This window comes from Tenebrio molitor, chromosome 7 (assembly GCF_963966145.1).
Source record: "Tenebrio molitor chromosome 7, icTenMoli1.1, whole genome shotgun sequence".
Lineage (NCBI taxonomy): Eukaryota > Metazoa > Arthropoda > Insecta > Coleoptera > Tenebrionidae > Tenebrio > Tenebrio molitor.
The window spans coordinates 17,834,976-17,856,909 of NC_091052.1; the positions used below are offsets into that span (position 1 = coordinate 17,834,976).

Below are 21,934 nucleotides of genomic sequence, written 5' to 3' on the forward strand. Positions count from 1 at the left end.
TGGAGTGGTGTTATTGGTCCCTGGTCAAAAGTCCGTGTTTTATTTATTTTTATATTGTTTAATAAAATGAAGAAAGATATGGAAATTAAAGAAATTGCGAAGATGTTACCTATTGATTAATTGTTAAATCATCCATTTAATTCATTGTCTTACGACAAATTGTAAAAAGTCAAGATCAGCCACAACCATATTTAACCGGCCTTATATGCGTAAGTGGAAAGCAGAAACGGTAATTTAACACTACGTGGTTACGTGGAATCAGAAATGCAAATGACTCGTCCGAAGTGTGAACAAAAATGTGTTGTTTTGTTGGCCTTGCATGCTATTTGCTGTTGAAACAGAAAACACGGTTTAGTTGCGTTTAAGATTTAATGATCTTAAAAATATTGCCCTTTGTATCGAACGACACCAAAAATCAAAATACAACAAATATTATGTACAGTCACGAGCAATAAATTTTGGTCGTCAAGGTCATTCTTTGACGCAATCGAAAATGCTCAATTGTAAAACAGTCGTAAATGACATAACCTATCATGTTGTATCACATTAATTGTCATTTTGTTCTCATTTTTTTGACATGGGCATAATTAGGCAGGGAAATTTTTTAAATTTGTGATAATCTAACCAAATTTTGAAATAACATTGACGACCAAAATTGCTCGCGACAGTAGGTTCATATCTTCTACAAAAGAGAAGATTGAATATTTTTACCAGATATTTTTACTTAACAACGTATGTACTGGTAAGCATTTTGGGGCACCCGGTATAGTATATTTAAACAAATTATTATTATGGTGTATTTATTTTTACTATGTTTGTTCAAGTTTGCCTCCTCAACAATAAAACCCTCGAGCCGCCACTGTTTATTCAAAATTAATCGATTATTATAATAATTTTTATGTAGACAGAAGTTGAAAACAAGATGTGGGGGTACTTTCTGGAAACTCATAAAGCTCTTGTAGTCGGCTTTCCTTGCTGCTGCAACGAAATAGCATTAGCAAACTTGCCGCGACATTGGCATTGTCAAATTTTCATTTTCTTTGTCTTCTTGATTTCACATTGAGATCGTTGGTTTCGAAAATTCTTCATTTATGTAGATGGAAGTTGAAGACAAGATGTTAGCACTTTCTAGAAACTCAAACGTTCTTGTAGTCGGCCTAGCTTGCCACTGCAACGAAACAATTTTAGTAACAGACTTGCCGCGACATTAGAATTGTCAAAATGTTCATACCCCGGATTTTCCTTGTCTTCTTGATTACATATTGAGTTCGCTGGTTTCGAAAATTCTTGATTTATGTAGACAGAAGTTGAAGACAAGATGTTAGCACTTTCTGGAAACTCACACGGCTCTTGTGGTCGGCATTCCTTGCCGCTGCAATGAAATAATATTAGCGAACTTGCCGCGACAGAATATAGCCTAAGGGAGTCCGTTTCGGCTCAGGGACGCGAGGGTCGCGGGTTCGATTCCGACCCAGGGCGAAATAAAAAAAAATATATAAAAAATTAAAAAAAGGCTATATTCTGTCTCGTGATTCGGAAGTCACGTTAAGCCATTGGTCCCGGTCTATTGAGTTGGTCATCATGCCCCTCATAGATTTGTAAACCAGTCCTAGACTGTGTAACAAATTTTATTTTTATCAAAATTTTCATATCACAAATTTTCCTTGTCTTCTTAATTACACGTTGAGGTCGTTAGTTTCAAAAATTCTTTATTTGTGACGCACCCCACATTCAAAGTTTCTTCTACAACATCCACTTCGTTTTCGGAATCACTAAATATCACTCATTTTACTGCTTGTTTTTCAACACAACTGGCGATATTTGCGCACAAAAACTGCAATGGCGGTAGTTGTTTGCAGATTGCCTTAGAAACGCGATACAAAAATCGACATTGTGGCAACACAATGTGAATGGTATAAACACGTATCGCATTGGGCCTATTCTAGATGTGAATGTTTTGTAATAAATATTCAATCGCGCAAAAAATCTCATAAGCATCACGAACGTTAATGACAATGTACCGATCTCAGACAATTTTGGAGTCGTCGCAAGCTCCTCCTCCAAACAATTGTCTTCGATCGGTACATTGTCATTACCGTTCTTTATACTTAATATACTATATTTCATCCTGTGTCAAATTTCAATACTTTACGTCATCAGTTTGAATCCGGGAAAACGCAAAAAACGGCCGGACGCCGGTTAAGTGTTGCTATTGGAAACACAAAAGTAACAATCGCAATAACAATTATTCTGGTTTAAGAAATGTTTTATTCAAATTACATCTAAATACAAATTAACAATGTAACTATTTCGGCCACAAAGAAGATGCACTTATTTTCTCAGACTAAAAATTAATTTCAATGTTTCTTTCAAACGAAATTTGAGGCAGGATGAAATAAAATACATAACTACATTTGTCCGTGAACTCTTTCTACAGTACTCGTTTCGAGTTTCATGACTCGGCTCCTTCGTCGCCTCGTCCTTAAACGTCTCACTCGTACTGTAAACTATGAGTTCCCGGACTTATAACGTTAATTACTATTACCTACTTAATTTTTCACAAATTCTGATAATTTTTTTCTACTTTGCCCTATTATGGCTTAAAAATCAAAATTTTGGGATTTAGGGAGTTTTGTATTATTACATGATGGGTGGTACTGGTGACTTGGACCTTTATCATCAGTGTTCGGGTAGATTTAGGCGATTCAAGTAGTGGGGACGAATTTCATGAACGTGCGACACAGTACTTGCAGGGCGTCGGACGCAATGTAATTTCACGATTTAATAATGGTTTGTCTGTTTTTTGAAGCAGTGCAAGACTCGACAGATTTCCTGGTGTCGTACGGTTTGAATATTGTTTCCATTATAATTTAAGAATTTACTATTTGTTGAGGTCCAGGAGTTATTTTGATGAATAAAAATAATCGGCCAAAGGACTCAATATGATATTTTTTTCACTACTAGTCTCAGAAGGCGTCATTATTGACTCTCGAACCGACCCCAGAAGTAAAATTTCTCTCCCTTGGTTAATAATAATTTTTATTATTAACCAAGGTCAATAATGAACAGCCGTCACTTAGCAACGAAAGATTTTCTTTGATTTTATTGGTTAACGTAGACAGACGATTTTCAATTTTCATAGCAACCGTTGAAAAATGAGAACTCGGATCGTCGCATCGGACAAACAAATTTAATTAATAATTATTATTAGAAAGGGTTTTAACGGATCTAGTAGTGAAAAAAATAGTATATAAACCACGGTAGAGAAGACAATTTTCAGCCTCGCTTCTTTATTAATTTAATAAACTACCTCGGCTTAAAAAAATGTCTTCTCTACCTTGATGTATAATTACTATTATTTATATAGAGGTGAAAAACGTACAAAAATAACAAGGATTCAATATATCCTAATAACAAAAACAAAACATAACCGGCGCAGCACATTTGAAAGTTTTTAAATACTAAAAATTTACTGTTAAGCCCGTTTTGTCCCGTAATCTTCGAAATTGTGTGCTCGGGATCGGTTTTGTTAGCAAATCAGCAACTTGGTCCTTACTGGCGATGTGTTCAATGATCAATCTTCCTTCTTCGACCAGCTCCCGAACGAAATGGGCACGAACATCAATGTGTTTTGATCTCTTGTGGAGAAATGGAGCGATCTCATTAAATAGTCGTGTAAGCCAAACAACATCCTTGGCGGCCTCACTAGCAGCCACATACTCAGCCTCCGTAGTCGACAAGGACACGCTCTGCTGACGCCTGCTTGCCCAAACAATGGCTCCGCCACTGTACTTGAAAACTATTCCGCTGACAGATCTTCGAGTGTCTGGATCACTGGCAAAATCTGAATCGCTGTAAGCTTCGAGCTGAGCATTTCCGAGAGCATCGTATCGAATTCCAAGCGTACTTGTGCCTCGTAGATACTTAAAAATGCACTTGACTGCTGACCAGTGGCGTTCTTTCGGTTTTTCAAGAAACCTTGATACATAGGCAACGGCGAAAGCAATGTCAGGTCGTGTCGCAACAGTCAAGTACATCAAACAGCCCACAGCTTCTCGATACGGTGCACTAGTAGAGGTAGATTCTTCTGCGATGTCCAGAGGCTCGCATTTCTCAATTGGGGTTGACACGGGGTTTGTTGAGTCCATGCGAAACCGACGCAGGACGTCCTCAATGTACCTCTTCTGTGTGATGTGAATAGTCCCATCGATCGATCGTTCGATCTGGACGTTCAGAAAACAACCGAGAGTGTCGACTGTAATTTGAAACTCCTCCCCCAGTTTGTCCAGGAATATGTTGATGCTCTGTCTGTTTGTTGCAGCCACAATCCCATCATCTACATACAGAACCAAATTGATTTTGTCGTTCCCGGTTATACGGAAATACAGGCTTTCCTGAACCATGTAAAAATGCGGTTTTTACATCAAACTGCGATAACTCGAGTTTTTCATCGGCAGCTATACTCAGTACAGCTCGAATTGTGTCGAAACGTGCTACTGGACTGAAGGCTTTTGTATAATCAATTCCTTCTCCTTTGCGAAAAACCACGAACAACCAGACGAGCTTTGAATCGAGTAACTTCACCAACAACACTGCGTTTTTTTCGATAAACCCAACGATTAGAAATAACTTTCCATATCTTTCAGGTAAGTTGTGAAGTTCCCACGTTGAATTTTCTTCCAAAGATGTCATCTTTTCATTCATCGCAGTTCTCCAACGTGACGCCTCATCTGAGGTTACAGCTTCTGCGAAGTTTCGGGGTTCGTCACTTTCAATAATTATCATTTCAACAAGTCGTTTCGGTGTCTTCAAAAACCTTCGATCACGAAGTGTCATGCCTGCAGATGGAAGTCTCGAAATCGGGACCTCATCTTCGTTTGACTGAATCGATGCAGACGATGATTCACCGGCTGTTGCATCGGCAGTTACTATTGGTTCGTTAGCTTCTTGATTTGGTAAAACCTCTTGTGTCTCAACAGGGAACAAAGTCAAAAGCTTCCCCGTGTTCTCAGGCTCAAAAACAACATTTTCTGTATCATTTTTATGGACATAACATCAATAGAATTGATTAGAACACTTATTTGCTTTATTTACAATTTTAGAATTCCGCGTCGATCGGGTCACATTTTAAATTCGCGCGAACCAAACCAAAGCTACTGCGGCAAGAATCTTGAACCGCTACAATCAATGCATTGCTGGTCAAGTGCACTATCTGCTTATATGAGTAATCTGTGTCTACGCTCTGCAGCCCGAAGCGAAGGCGCCGAATGCAAAACGCACCAAATACAAAATACATAATCAAATTAACACATGCAACAGTTATTCTTCGATAATAATTAATTCAATGTAGGTACAAAATAAAAGTATACAAACATAAAAATATTTTTATACTAAAAAAAAAACAAAAATCATCTATTAAAAATATTTTGGTTAGTAAAGTATTTGGTGAGGCACTGCCTACCCAGAGAAGCCGCCCCTGCTCGGGAGACTCGCCTTGTTCCGCCAACTCTCGCTCCAACAATTCACCAATGCACACCTCGTAGGCGCCCTCGATTCCTCGAAGCAAGTTCTTGACAGCGAACTTCCAGATATGCCAATTTTCAGCACCTCTCAGTTTCTCGATTCCGTGAAACTCCATACTGTTGCTTCAAATCCAGCGAACAAAAGAAAACAGCAATCCGTCGACCGCGCTAACAATCCGCGCTTCCTCGACACCGTTCGCTCCAGCAACAAGAATCAATTCTTCACGAGGAACTACGCTCTGCTACCATGTTGAGGTCCAGGAGTTATTTTGATAAATAAAAATAACCGGACAAAGGACTCAATATGATATTTTATTTATATACAGGTAAAAAATGCCTTTTTTCTCTCTTGTTGTGTTTCAAGGTCGCGCCAATATCTTAGCATAACTAAAGGGTAAGGAAAATTCATTTGCACAAGGTTTGAATGGTCGAAAACGATCTAGGAGGACGCCCTGAGGCTGTCTAGCCAGTAAAAACGCGAAAATTCCAGAAGTAGTTAAAGTGAACAATTACCATGGGTTGTTTCATGACTTCATTAGAAACGAAAATAGTTATTTATTATACGAGTTTTACAAGACACCATTTTGTCGCACGCGTTTTTCAGAGCACGAGGAGTGCAGCGACGAGTGCTATAAAGCAAACAAGTGCGACAAAATGGCTTATAAAACGAGTATAATACAATATTTTTTCTATTTTGCTCCTTAAATTTAAAAAAAGTTCAAAACATAATGGGCCGTATGATTTCCCATTCGTTAAGCCTTTCATTAGCTAAATAATTGATTAGACAAAGTGGAGTATATGCCAAGCACTATGTTAGACAGAGACAAAACAATTTAATGACGTTCTTTAACTTTAATGAAAGGGAAATCATACAGCCCATTGCTAGGAAAATTATATTTGACAAATATAAGGGTTGGTAACGCTGGTAAATAGACGAACAATTGTATAAGGCATTCATGATCTTTTTGGGACCGAGTTGGCTACGATTTTTTCTTTTCATGTTGGACTAACTGATTCAGTGATCCAACTTTTTTTTCTGTCAGTGTCTGTTCGACATTTTCTTGCCACCGTATTGCCAGATTTATTATTATAATATTCCTATGAAAGTAAATGATGTATTAAGTGTGTAAAAATTATTAATTTTGGCCAAAGGAAAAGTGATAATTGCCAAAATAATTTTGTTACGACAAAAATTTTCCATTAAACGATGTTACTTCCAATTTAAAAAGAATAGACCAGATTTAAGAGATCCGGCAACAATGTACCTATTCAGATAATATAACCTTAATTTGAAAACAACCTAACCTAACACAAAAAGTGTCAATTTCCTTTAGGGAATATAGTTATCACCGAGGTACTGCTAACAAAATCACTAAAAGGTCATAGCCAACTCGGTCCCAAAAAGATCGTGAATGCCTAATAAGTTTTGAATTTAAAGTGTCGTGAAATGTGTGATCACCTAGCAACAACTCACTATGAGTCACTGCCAACATTAAAATTTTAAGTAAATGTTCCTGCAACGCGTATCGAAAAGAGCTCCTTTTTGAAACCCGTTTGAGTGTTATATTGACTGTGTTATAGGTGCAAAGTAGAAAAAAATACACTACTCAAAAAATAAAAGTAGTCACTTTTTTAAACTTCGATATTTATTTTATATTTTAAGGGATTTGAATCAAACTTGGAGTGTCTATTAAACCATCATTTATTAAAGTAATTACAAAATTGTACGCGAATGCTCCTTGTTATAATCAACTTAGAGCCTCAAATGTTCGAACAGTACAAAAACTAAAATGAAAACAAACCACTTAAGTAGAAATGTTTAAACAGACTTTGGACCATTTTAGTCTTAAACAATATTAGATCATTCTGACAGTTCACTAACATTTAAAAGAAGCAATGGCTCAGCAATTAACGTCGACAGAAGTTAATAGAGCTGTAACGTTACGCGAAGAAGGACATTCACAACTTTATGTTGCCAAACAGCTTGGGGTTGTGCAGGAAACTGTGTGGAAGCTTTGGAAACAATATCGAAAAACAGGTACCGTAACAAGGCGAGCAGGTACAGGCCCAAAGAGTAAAACTACGGCAGGTGATGAGCGTTTTTTGCGATTGCAAGCCCTTCGAAATCGCACACATACTGCGCGGAACCTGCAAAAACATCTAGTGAGGACAAGAGGAACAAGAATTAGTGACCAAACAGTATGCAATAGGTTAAGAGAGGCTGAATTGAGAGCAAGACGTTCTGCAAAATTGCCCAAATTGACCAGAGAACATCGTTAAAGAAGATTTGAATTTGAAAGAAAACACTTAAACTGGCAACTTCGTCATTGACTCCTGTCATGTTTAGTGATGAGTCCAAGTTTGTTCTGTCAGGTAATGGTGAAGGTGTAAGAGTCTGGATGAGGGCTTTAGAACATTTCATGTCAAATACAGTGCATGAAACTGTCCCTTTTGGTGGTGGATTCATAATGGTGTGGTGTGGAATAACAATAAACACTCGCAAGGACCTTGCTTTTCTTCGCAATGGTGGCCTAACAGCTCGAAGGTACATTGATGAGATTTTAGAACGTCAAATGATTCCAAGATCAAAATTTTGTTTTTATGCAAGGTGATACCAGACAGCACATTACTCACATCGTCACTGATTATCTTGATGATCACAATATCCGTAAAATGAATTAACCCGCATGCAGCGCAGACATAAATCCAATCGAACATGTTTGGGCTTTGGGAACAATTAGGGAAACGTGTTCGAGGACGTTCAAATCCTCCAATTACAACTGAATAGTTGGCATAGGCTTTAGTTGAAGAACGGGTCAATTTTCCCCAAGATGGGTTGCGAAGGCTTATTCGAAACCTGCAACGACGCTTGGCAGGCAAGAGGAAGCCACACCAGATATTAACATCACAATTGATACAAATTAGCCAAGTTGTCAGACTTTTTTTAATCCAATTTGATTTCAAACTCTTTATTTTTGCACATGTTAGTATACTCCATTTATTATAAATGTGCATCATAGGCGGCTATGGAAAGCTGAATTTAGTTTGGCGACCCTGACTAAAGGCCCGCATCTAGTGCTTTGTTTTGTTATGGTTGCCAACAATGTCAACGCGCCAACGGCCAACCGTTTACCGTTCAGCGTTCTTTCAAAACTTAATCAGACTTCGTAGTTATCATCGTATCTGAAAGTTGTTGTTCTTTGTGAGTTTCTGAGTTTTCTTGATTTAAAAGTTCCGTTTGCATACAAAGGAATGGCTGATTTAATTGCACGAGAATTTGAAGCAATTTTTCGTTGCCACAATGAGCTTATGAAGAATTCTAACGTTTCAGCAGCAAGCCTTAATAGAGTGACTTTAATATTCCAGGTAAAATTAATATTTATTATTTATATTTACTTGTTACCTATACTAAATAATAATTTTTTAGGTTAGTGTTCAAACTGTTCAAAAAGTATTAGCAGAAAAGAAGTTTGGAAAACCCATGGAGGTAGTATTAACAGGAGGGAGCATTCCCTATACCGTCAATGCTTTAGATGCGGTACCAGTCGGCCACTCTCTAGTACCACTTTATGACTCTTCTTAAACTAGCCGCCAGCGTTAATGACACTGTTGGCCCACTGCTCGAATCTTTTCAGTGGCGTGCTCAACAAGAGTAATTTGGGGAATTTGGGCATTGCAGTTATTTTACCTTCGGCTTTACGTGTGAGTGGTTTTGGTATGAATTTTCTCCGTGTTTGGGTGTTGTTTTATTGTTTTTGTTGTTATGGTAATTGTTCACTTTAACTACTTCTGGAATTTTCGCGTTTTTTCTGGCTAGACAGCCTCAGGGCGTCCTCCTAGATCATGTCCCACCATTCAAACCTTGTGCAAATGCTTTTTTTTCTCTCTTGTTGTCTTTCAAGGTCGCATCAAGGTCGCGCCAAGTCTTAGTATAACTAAAGGGTAAGGAAAATTTTCATTTGCACAAGGTTTGACTGGTGGGAAACGATGTAGGAGGACGTCCTGAGGTTGTCTAGCCAGAAAAAACGCGAAAATTCCAGAAGTAGTTAAAGTGAACAATTACCGTTCTTATTTTTGAACTTTTTGTAATTCAGAAGAATTGCAAAGAGAGCGAAAAATACCAATTTTACCACGCCACTGGAAAGGCACATGGTGCGCTCTGTATTTAGTACCACTTTATAGCAGTGCGCATTTACGCTGTATTTCCGCATTTTTCAAATAGTGCTCCCTCCTGTTAATACTACCTTCATGGGAAAACCATATCAACCTGCATTAAAGTCAGGAAGAAAAGTAGTCGTTGAATTTTCTTTTAAACAAGAATTAAATTATCTTATGTTCACCAAAATTAAGAAAAATGAACATGTAACAATATCAGACATTCATAAACATGCAACCGAGTGTCTCGATGTAGAACAACCTTATACATATAAGATAATAAAATCAATTGGCTACTCATTTAAGAAAGTGGATACATGCTGTAAGTAAAAAAGTAAGTCCTCAATTTATTCTTTAGCATAATTAATATAATTATCGATACTTTTTAAAAGGACTCATTAGAAAATGGCCAAGTACAGTTATGAAGAAGAACAGAGATGACTCCAGCTTCTTTTTAAGGAAGTTGATTCTAGCATAGAAGTGGCTGATCATAGCGAAACTGATGTAGAAGATCAGTTAGAAATTCTAGATGAGGGTTCAGAATCAGAACAGGATATGACTGATGAGGAGCCAGAACAAGTTACAGAAAATGTACACACTAGGAGATTGACCCCTATTTGTAAGGAATGCATTTAAATGATGGAACAAATTTAGCACTAAATTCAATTATGTATTCAAATACACTTACACGTTTTGGTTGTAGTTTTATAAGTTAACTGATGTTTCAAGAATGTATTGTTACACTTGCATTCCACAAGGAAGAGGTACATTTTAATTTATTGATTTTTTTTCGTCTTATTACCTTTAAATTAATATTGTATTGTTAGAAACTGTTCAATAAAAGTTAAAAAATAGATTACACTCATGTTAATACTATACATTGAATATTTCAGACTCGTAACAGGTAATTTTTTAAGTAGAAGCTATTTTGTCCTTGTTAACGTTACGTTAGCTACAACAATTAATTTGTATTTTCCGTGTAATTTATCAACAATAAACAAATTTGAGCAAAAGCCAATCATTTTAAGGTTAGAATTGGAAGCGGGGGGCCAGTCGCTCGCGCTCATGTCATATTACTGTCATTTGTCAACGGCTAGTAACTTTTCTGGTGAGAAAGCTAAATGTGCACTTATATTTCCATTGCCTACTAGATGCACATTGATAATGAATGGAGCAGTGTCTCTTTGTTTTTAATTTGTTAAAATAAGTTCAATAATTAATGGTTCCTTACATATTCCAAGTTTGAATGAAATCTCTTAAAATATAAATAAAATATAGAGGCCTCGATATAGTGTATTTTCCTTATTTCCTTTATGAATTTCTGGATTCTGGGAGCGCGCACGGCGCAGGCGCACCCTAGAGCCCCGCCCCTCTGAGAGCTGCCACTTTAGCCAACCTTAGAACGTAATTTCCTTAGAAGTTTGAATCTTTTTTGTCGATGCTCTGTACGCAAATAATGAATAAATCTATGGTGAACTCTACCCAATATTTGACAACATTGCTGCTTCACATAATCAATCTTCTGATCATAATCGGCGAGAGTACGTAACGTATTCTCTGACGTAATATTAAAACCGTCAACGTCAAGGTCATTAAGGTCAAATGTCTGACCTCGGTCTGCCTTACGGTCTGCCTTCATCCATAACTCGAACGCCTTCGAGATATTATCATCTTTAAATATGTTCGTGATGAAGTATAGAAAGAGATTTCGGCAAACCACATCGCGTAAGCAATTCACTATGTTATCGTTGAATTTGTCGATTTTTCGTTCTGTAAATCTAATTTCATGCATTCCCATTGTTCCTTCCACTTATATATATACGACAATTCGGACAATTTGTGATTTACTTTCGTTCCCATTCATGCATAAATTGCCCGGAACGCAGTATTTTTTGGCCATTTCTGTAGTTATATGTATTAGGATCCATTTTATAAGACGCAATTCTACCATCCCTGAAAAAAATGATGCGGCCGGCACAGAGATTCGAACTCGAATCTATTGATTTGAAACTGGCGCACCAGCCGCTTAACCACCAACGTGATGATATATCAAGGTTATGTGATCTATTTAAACAAAACAAGTTTATTTTATTGTTTGGTTTGCACAGTAGTTTTATTGGTTGCCTACTTCTCAATGGGCTGTTTCCTAAAAAACGCCGCAAACTATATCTCCGTTATTTATGGCTCGATTTAAATAAAACAAAAACTGTTGTAATGATCTGAATGCATTACTTTTTCCGCCAAATAATCGTACCTGCGCAAAACGGTAACAAATGTGGTCGTGATCGTCATCGAATCGGAGGAGCTCTACGTTGTCTTTCTTTTGGCGGAAAAAGGTTCGGAATGCAAACGATGAGGGTTCCAGTTGGAAGAGTGCCGCAAATAAAACACACATGTGAGGGACGCAAAATACCTTTGTGTGCAACCGTACGCGAAATGAGCACTTCGCGTGCCTAGAGCAGGCCGCGAAATTGAATTTCGCAGCCGTTGCCTTGACGACGGCCGTAGAAGTAAAAGTTATTTCAATATTTATTTATTATCACAATTACAACATATCTATCTTTATATTTGCGGTGTGATCTTACAAAATCTGGATTGGGTACAGTTAAAGTTTGATTTATGCCAGTTTTTGTGTCAGGAACGGCCGCTATTAGTACAGAATGTTCATCCGGTTTGAAGTTCCCGCCAATTTCAAATGGAGTGGTCGCCTCAAGAATGACGAGTCGGTAAAAAAGATCCCAATTATCGATCTAGAACAAACACGGATGAATTAGGTTAATTTTTGACCGGTCAAAAAGGGAAATATCTAGTAACTAGTAACATATCCTGATTGAACACAGATTGAATCCTGAATGGCATCAACAGACATTTTGGTTTATTTGTTTCTTCGCACGGCATCTGATATTTCCACGATTAAAATAACCTAAAAAGGAGCAGATGATACAATTTATCATAAGAGAATTTAACATTTACCTGCCACAATAAATAAATTCCAGTAAATAGGTAAGCCACTGCAACATTATCCGACACGGTTTTCACATTCTTCTTGTTACATCAGTCTCAAAGTCACTGTAACATTTTTTATATTGCTGTTTCAATTTTTCAGGTTTTAAATGCGACACTGCACAATTTATAATATTTTTTTAACTCGGGATGAGTACACGGAACAAGAGCTGCATATTTGCGGTATAATCTTACAAATTCTGGATTGGTGACAGTAAAAGTTCGTTTTATGCCAGTTTTTGTGTCAGGAACGGCCACTATTAATACAGAATGTTCATCCTTGATGTCATCGATAGACATTTTGGTTAGTTCGTCTCTTCGCATGGCTCCTGATATTCCCATGATTAAAATGACCTAAAAAAGGGCAGATTATACCTACAGCAAATTGATCTGGTCTCCTGTCAATACCTTAGACTTTTTCGCCTGATAACCAACTGACTTTTTTTCAAAAAAGGTACCAATTTCAGAAACTTCGTAACACCAATGCAATCCCGTATGTTCAGCGTGAGCTTCAACATTGAATATGTGCTCCATAAAGTTGAACTTTTCACAGTTTTTGATTTTTCCATTAAATAAGCCAAAACAACATTCTCCGACACGTTTGGACTTTTCTGGTATTAAATTGGACACTGCACAATCTGCAATATTTTTTAACTCCGGGGAAGTAGACGGAACAAAAACGTTGTAATTTTCTTGCGACATTTTTACAATTTTTCTCAAAGTGAATTGTTTTATTTATGTCGTTTCCATAGGGACATGGCGACATGTAGGCCGACTTTATTTTTATTGACAGGGAAGGAAATTTTACTTGTTCATTTTATAATTACAAATTTTTGGGTTGCACACAAAATGTTGTGTACACCTTGGCTACGAAATCCTTTGACGACCTCGAGATTGTCTTGTCTCGGCCGCAAAGCGGCCTTGACGACAATTTTTCTCTCGGTTCGTCAAAGTAGGATTTCGCAGCCTTGCTATACAAATAACTATTTATTAAAAATGCCTGTAATAACTTTGATGAAAAAAAAATGAAACGAATCGAAAAAGACAGAAACTAAGTTTAACGAAGTACAAGAAATTAACTGGTTGAGTACATCACAAAGATAAACGACAAGATGAATGCAACAATATTTAAAATAACAAAAAACGGGTACATAACAGACAAAATGACAGGTTAAAGCTTGCAAAACAAGTGAACAAATTATGGTGCAGTTATTACAGACAGGGACGGATGAAAAACCCTCTTCAAAAACCGTATCCCAGGTATTACTCATATTTTACAATTCGATTAATGACAAAAACAATGTTTGTTCGATACCTCCCTAGAAAGTGGGTCTGTATCCATGGTTACCAGTGAGTGAAGGTTCCACTTTCGCTCACGTACTTTCGCTCACGCATAATTGAAATTCGATTTTATGAAAAAGAATTTGTATATTGAAAATAATTACATACCAATAATAACTAAACGTTATTCACGTGGAGTTGAACATTTCAAGGTCAAATAATTTTATTTTTTGGCTCTGTAATTATGTTTTGTAAATAGTGACATGCAGCTAACCAACATAATGCGAATTTAGCAATGCTCAATTCATCGTAAACGGTATTTACCTGCATGTCACTGTTTGCTAAATTATTTGACCTTGAAACATGCTAATTTTTCAACCTCCTGTTAACTTTGTATTTGTAATAGGTACCTAAATGGTTGTAATAGACAATTTACAAATAAAATGTTATTTGCAAAAAATAGTGTGAACATTAATATTTTACATTTTATAACGATAGATTCATTATTTATGTTATAACAAGTTTCTTTACTTTAATAAAAATTAAATGAAATGTTCAGAATGGCCTCCAGAGACAGTTAAGCAATCACATAATCAATTACATATCAAAATTACAAATGTCAGGTGAAATTTTAGCCTACTGAAAATTTAAAATTACAGCAAACGGAATTCAAAAAATGTCTTTTTGCTATAATTTATCCCTTGATTCTGGTTATTAAATTGAAATTATTTCAATACATTATCATATCCCACAACTTTACTACAAAACTGGGTTGAATATTTTCATGAGGACAAAAGTTAACAGGGGGTTGAAAAATGTAGCTTGTAAAACCCTATGGCCAGTCTTAAAAAAAGCTCACTGTATAACAATTCATCACTTTACATAATTCATCACGACGGCCACCGAATATGCCCATCATCAGTACAACTTTCTGAAGGATCCACTCTTGGTCCGCCGCTTCCAGTAAAAACTTGCAAACATCGTTTCTTGAAGAAGTTGTAGCTTTTTTCGGCTGATAGTTTCTACATTTTGTTTCAAAAAGGAGGTGAGACTGTTGAACCTGCAAAATTTATTATATTAAAACAACTAATAGCTTATTAAAAAAACCTCTTACCTGGATACCTGGAGATATAAACGTTTTGAAATACAAACAGTGTACTCTTCAACATTGAATAACCGCGCTGATGCTGCTTTCGTCTTTTCCTTTGATCTCGGTCTGCCATTGTGTAAATATTTCCAATTCTTTCTGGTATGGTAATTTTGATTTCGTAGGCACCATTTGGTACTTCGCGGCACTTGCCTCTTCCAGGACGTCATCAGGAACACACAATTCTTCGTCATCCATTTCCACAACGTGGTGTGCACAATCACTTTATTGACTTTGCAAAACTTTGTTTATTTTGTATTTTATTTTTTTCCATAGCAACAGATCTCTCCGAAAATGTGATTTATTTATTTTATTTTAATTTTATTTAAAATTTTGAATATAAAGTTACAGACTCATTTTCTAAGGAGTTATGTCTGGTATCGAACAAAATCAAATACAGCACTCGAGAGTAAGGCCGCTTTTGTTCACTTGAATTGCATCGACCACTCCGCTGCGCGTCGTGGCCGAACATGCAATTCGCGTGAACAAAAGCTTTACCTTCCTCTCTCGTAGTGTAAATAACTATTAATTTGGAACTACGCGGTCAAGGTACGCCAACGGGAGCTTAGAGCTGGAAGTAACAAACTTTCGGCCGCGAGGGGGCTCAGAAAAATAATCTGAATCGTCTTGAAAGCAGCGACATTTATAGGTACTCGGGGTATCGCGTGTCGGACTACTGTTTACCGACCAATTCCGAGTGATATAAGCGTTCGGGGTTGTACCTTCGATCATACCTATATACTACGTGGATGCGTAATGCAACGAGTTGGTGAGACACATTTGATGTTCCAAAAAATTGAAAAGAGATAAATAGACACAAACGCATAAGTCTAATAGAAATAGCTACACAACTTGCACAAGTTCGCTCTGCGCATGGTCAATGGCCATCGCTTTGACAATTGACATCTGTAAATTTGTCAATCTGTGATTGTGATTGACATTATCAGTTCTTGTTTTTCTCTTGTTTTTCTTGTGTTTTTCTCTCGTTTTTTCTCTAGTTTTTGTGAAAACTGAAAAATGAAGTTTTGTTACGTGTGTAAAAATAAAGATAATCACTGAATACATGCGCCTGCGTAGAATGCAACATTCCGGTACACATTGTGTCGCTTTTTTTGGAACACGAGGTAGACAAGGAATTAGGCATCCACGTAGTATATATGATCGAAGGGTTGTACGATGAGCTTCTCAGAGTCGCATACAGCAGAACTTGTTCCACCTTCCCCAAGCAAGGTGATTGTTCTGTTCGACCTCTCAGCACAGCCATTTTGTTGTGGGGTGTAAGGATTGGTAACAACAAGTTTTACTCCGTTTAATGACATGAGCTTTTGCATGCTAGAGTTATCAAACTCGCACTGAAAAATCTTCATTTGTCGTCCACAATGATTCTCGACCAGCTTCAGCACTTCTTCTATCTTCGATGAGGTCTCGGACTTTTCCTTGAAAAAATACACCATCCGATATCTTGAAAAAGCACATGTGATGCACAAGAAATACTTTGCTCCGCCTAAAGAAGCACATTCCATAGGGCCACATAAATCAGCATGCATAATTGCACCTGGTTCTAATGCACGCTGCTTTCTTTCTAGAAATGTGTTGGAATGTTGCTTCCCCTCGACACAAGCTCCGCAAAAACTATCCTCGTCTACGAAGTCGATCTTATAATCTCTCAGGAGCTTCCTCACATGACGCTTATTCTGGTGTCCTAATCTCTCATGCCAGATCTGCAACGTGTCCTTCGATGAAGCTGTGTTTGCTTCACTGAAAACTGATAATTCAGGATTAACAATACGGATAATCATTTTAAACAGATGCCCAGAACGAGCACCACGAGCCTTGACAACATCGTCTCGAATGAATTTGCACTCTTCACTGTTTGATGTAAACGACATCCCTTTGTCTACTGCTGATATGACTGAGAACAAATTTCTTCGAGCCTGAGGTACATATAATACATTCTCCATATAGCAAGGTTTCCAGCAGCCATTAACAAGGGCCTCGAAATGAATTATCCCTTTTCCGAGTGCATCCATCGTTGATTTGTTGCCGATGTGTACTTTGATAGGCACTTCGAAGAACTTCAAAGCAGAAAACCATTCCTTTCGATGTGTCACATGATCTGTTGCTCCGGAGTCTGCTATCCATACGTCGGCGTCGTCTTGTTCTGCATTCAGTGTCTCACAGATGAATGCCTCGTCCTTGGACTCGTCTTTGGATGCGGTCGAAATTGACTTTCTCTTCTTACAATTACGACGTATGTGTCCAATATTCCCACAGAAATATAATTACTTGTTTTTTTTTGTTTCCGTAGAAGGGTTCTGATTACTCGTTTGGCCGCGTTCATTTTTGCCTTGCATTTTCGCTTTATTAGGTCATCCTGTTTCTCGGCACGTTGTTGACGACGCTTTTCTTCCGATGTCAGTACTTCGATAAGGTTGTTTACCGTCTGTTGACTTTCTGGTCGAGCCCACCATGCCTGTCGTAGACCTTCAAACTCATCAGGAAGCGAGTCCAGCAGTTTGACCATGAGCGACGACTCATCTGGCTTTACATTCCGGTGCACACGAGTTCCCGTCAGCATAATATTTTATATCTGGGCTTCGACATAGGCCCTTTAATCCTGCACACGAATTGAAATTCTAGACTCGAATTCCGGTCAGAAAAAAACCTTGGTTATTGAAAGCACTGTTACGAAAGTAAGATTCAATGATGAATCTTCTATGTTCTGAAATAAAAACCATTTTTGCGTTAAAATTCGGTTAATAGTGACAGTTGTTTGACGTTTATTAGCTGATACGAAAAATCTGACACTGTCAAAGTCACAGCCGCCCCTTATCTAAGTATATAATTGTTGATCACACGGTATTTGTAACATTTTAAACTTTTTTTTTTTGGTCCACGTAATGGTAAACAACAATGGTACCTGGCAACGGCTAGAGGGGTAGGTAAGTAAGGGATTGAAGCGCTCTTACCCTTGACGGGAACTCGAGTTATGGATTATATCAGTTGATAATTACCTGACGGGAATTCTTGCATTACTTTATGACAAGAAATAAGTCAGACGGGAATTCGAGTGCGCCCTTACATTCAACTGTTGCATGCGCAAGACAAGTCCTTCGAATTTGGCAATATGCGTCACGATATCATCGGTCAATGTTTTCATAAAACTGAAGAACTCCGCTTGCACGGTATGTGCGGCTTGTTTTGTTTGTTCCTCAAAAACACTATGTAACTTTAGCCACATGTCTCTTGCTTTTTCGCAAGTTATCAATATCATTAACGCCATTACCTTCGACTCAACAGTTTTAACGATGACCTGACTCGCTGAACGATCCGCCTTGTCCCATCCCATGTCTTCAGCTTTGTTTCGTGTGCCGGTCGTGCCTCGGGAGCAGTAGCGGCTCGTCAAGATCAAAACCGGGTAGGCACCAGCAATTTTTTTGGTCAGTCACTTGGTCAGTTTTTTCGCGTTAATTTTTTTTTTGACCTTGCACTAGTTCAACGGTGGTGATGGATATAATGCTTATTATTATTACAAAGGTGAGACGTAATCTCAAGATGTTCCACTTTTCCCTAACCTGGACGTTTTGAAAATGACAGTAACATTAACAAAACAATATCATGCATTGGGTTTATTATGGAAAATAAAGGACAACTCTTGCTGGCACAAAAAAATTGCAATATCAATTAGACTCTTTGTTACGTCCTACCTGGACTTTGCGCCTCAGGGGTGATCCTCCCCCACCCTGTTATGTACAAACCGACCACTAGTTTTAGTTTAAGACATTTTTTCAATTCATTCCCTTTTTGTACTTGTTCAGAGACACATTCATTCATTCATCCATCGTTTTTTCATCAATTTGTACATAGTTAGTTGTTGTTATATTTAATTAAATTGTTACACCAAGTTGTGCTTTTTATTGAATATACAACGGTTTTGGCGATTTACCCAAAACCCTGTGTTATGTTTGGACATCGACAACAAACACTCTTGATAATTTCAAGATTTTCCCGTACGCTATTCTTTTCTAAACTTTTCTATTTCCATTTTCCGAGCGGGGACTATTACGGGCGAGAACCGGGGCTTTTCAACGTGGTATGGCCTTTGTCGTGGGGTCTATTACGGTGGCAATGTTTTGTTTACCGAAAAGAACGAATTTACAAGCAAAAGCAATATGCTCTTTACTCTTATTGTGCTTCTCTAATGCACGCCCTAAATTGCTCAAATCAGAATACGCCGTTTTTGTCCACACTGTCTCATTATTAGTCACAAAAAGAATAAAAAAAGTTTTTTAAGTAACTTACCTACCTACCACGAATTAGTAGGTAAATGCACTATTCTGTTTACCAGTAGTTACCAAAGTTTTACTTATATCAGTTACATCAGGACAGGGTCTCTTTAACTGTTTAATGTACATACATAAAACTTATCTTCGTAGGAAAGTTTACAAAACCGGCATTTATTTATCAAAAAATCAACAATATCTTCCGAATTTCGAACATCGACGTTAACAGGAACGACAACCGCCTCTTGTTCTTGACTGACTTGAGATCATTTTTATTAAATTGCTACTTACCTACTTACCATCACTAGCCTGCATAACATAACTAAACCGCAATGTTTAACAACAACAACGTTAAATTTCAACTTCTGTTCGAGATCGAGCTGAACGAACGTAAGCTTGGGCACGATCACGATTTACATACCTGTACATACCTATATCGTGGGCACGATTCACGCGGTGTCGCTTCCCAACCTTTTCGACAAAACCATTGTGTCCGTTAATCGCTCATAGTCACAATAATCATAATATAAAATAAAATTTTACGACTACAATGAAAATGACAAAACTACAGAGGAATGCCTCGAGTTGCACTTTGCTAACACGCAGTAACCAATAACAGTGTATGACGGGTTGATGGTATTCAGTTCTTTATTCTACCAACCACACAGCGGAAAAATGAAGTGGCACATTTTACGGTGCCTCTACGGCACAGATTACTCATATAAACAGATAGTGCACTCGGACCTCGAATTGTTTCCAGTTTCAGTGCGCAAGTCTCTGTTTTCGTTCGCACGAATTTAAAAACCTGTTTAGTTGGTTTTGTAAATAAATATGATAAAGAAGAATTTTCCCTTAGATTATTCTCTAAAACTGTATGTCCACATGAGAATTTATTATGCATTAAAATATTACAACTGCAACATAAATTGCCCAACACTTAAAAACAGAAAGTTATTGAATGTATCGCATTTGTGACTTTGTGAAGCATTTATTTGAGGTAGTGTAAAAGATAAAACGGCCTAACCCAGAAAATATAGAACTATATACTTTTCCAGGTTCCGCATTATTATCGGAAATTTTCGCATTGTAAATTAAAAATGTTATTTAATAAAAATATTCAATCTTAATATAATAGTTATAATTGACTATAACATAATATCTTTAGAACCTGTAGTGACCCAGTTTAAAATTTAAAATTTTTAATTCCCGGTACCGCCACGAGAGCGCGCCAAATGGGAAGGTACTAGCGGCTAGACTAGGAACTAAGGGATGGGGTTGGTAATCTTGGCGAGTTGGCGACGCTGTTGAAAAGCGGAAATATAGCGGGGATGAAACGGGCTCGCGCGGGCGGTTGAAGGGGGTAGGTCACTTTTGTTTAGTTTTTCGAAACGAACACACCTTGCGAAGAGCGATCCAAGTTTCTCAAATTTGTAAGTTAAATCCGAACCAATTACACTACCGTCCCGAGTAGATATTTTGTGTCCCCGTGAAGAATCCGGCAGTTTCTTTTTTGATTCCACACGGGTAATTATTTATCTCACGTTCGTTGTCCGTTGTTTTTGTTTTTGGGACCAGGACCACGTGGTAAGGGTATGTTGTAGATTTCATTTTGTTGCATGCTGTTTCTTTAAGAAGCGCCCATTTGTTAATTTTAAGCGTTATCCCTAAGTTTCTCCCGGTAGGTTCATTTTTTTTGCAATCTTGTAATTTCGGAAATTAGTAGCCGTCGTCCGGACCGCGTGCGTCCATTTTGTTTTTCTTTCACTAACATTGTTTAACGGCACTCGACCCGCCATATTTTTGTTTAGTATTGCCAGCGAGTATTATATTCCTGTTTAAAGTGTTTTTATTTTATCGTTATTTAACTTCGCGCTTTGTTCTCTTTTATTTCCTCATTGTTTAATGTTGCGTTTTGTTTTGCTTATGTTATCCTTGTTTAATGTTGCGTTTGTTTTGCTTATTTTATCATTGTTTGATGTTGCGCTTTGTTTGCTGGAGTTTCTCATCGTTTAATGTTACGCTTTGTTCGATAGAGTTAAGCTCGGTTTTTTTTTTCTTCGTGTTGTTGCTAGATTTCGGAAAAGTTAAAGTAAAATGTTGTAAGTGCGCCCCTGTGGGAGCTAGGTGACAATCAGGAAGTCGTGGGGTAGTTTAGTAAATTTCTGTGGAAGCTACGGTTATTTAAAACCGTTAGCGGGGGCGGACCTAGGTCTTCGCTTATGCGGCGGCGGGATGCTTTCGTGAAGCTTCCGTCGAGGTTATAGAGATTTCGGGGGCTTGTCGGGAAACGGTTGGTTGGGGACGGTGGAGCTAAATATTCGCTTATGCTGTTTAGTGATGCTAATCGTACAACCCCGAGACGCTCTGTCACTCTTGCTTGGTCGGCGAAATAGTCTGACGTTCATTAATACCCCGAATATCTATAAACGTCGCTTGCTCTCAAGATGACTCAGATTATTCTTCTGAGTCCCCTCGCGGCCGAAAGTTTGTTACCTCCAGCTCTAAGCTCCCGTTGGCGTACCTTGACCGCGTAGTTTCAAATA

General features: G+C 37.7%; 2 long non-coding RNA genes across 4 annotated transcripts; one reads left to right on the plus strand and one right to left on the minus strand.

Annotated features, from left to right (window-relative positions):
• Positions 1-7,556: 7,556 nt before the first annotated feature.
• On the plus strand, positions 7,557-10,531 carry LOC138135820 (uncharacterized). The gene is made up of 3 exons (XR_011161088.1): positions 7,557-8,888; positions 8,950-10,011; positions 10,070-10,531. It is a non-coding gene; the product is annotated as an uncharacterized lncRNA (long non-coding RNA).
• A 1,665-nt stretch (positions 10,532-12,196) lies between these two features.
• On the minus strand, positions 12,197-20,091 carry LOC138135822 (uncharacterized). Of its 3 annotated transcripts, none has more exons than XR_011161093.1 (5): positions 15,076-20,091; positions 13,089-15,021; positions 12,651-13,034; positions 12,492-12,600; positions 12,197-12,427 (listed from the first exon to the last, which is right to left on the minus strand). It is a non-coding gene; the product is annotated as an uncharacterized lncRNA (long non-coding RNA). The 3 variants fall into 3 exon arrangements; XR_011161092.1 differs by having other exon boundaries at positions 12,197-12,600; positions 15,076-15,830; positions 16,284-20,085; XR_011161091.1 differs by having other exon boundaries at positions 12,197-12,600.
• Between the last annotated feature and the right edge of the window lie 1,843 nt (positions 20,092-21,934).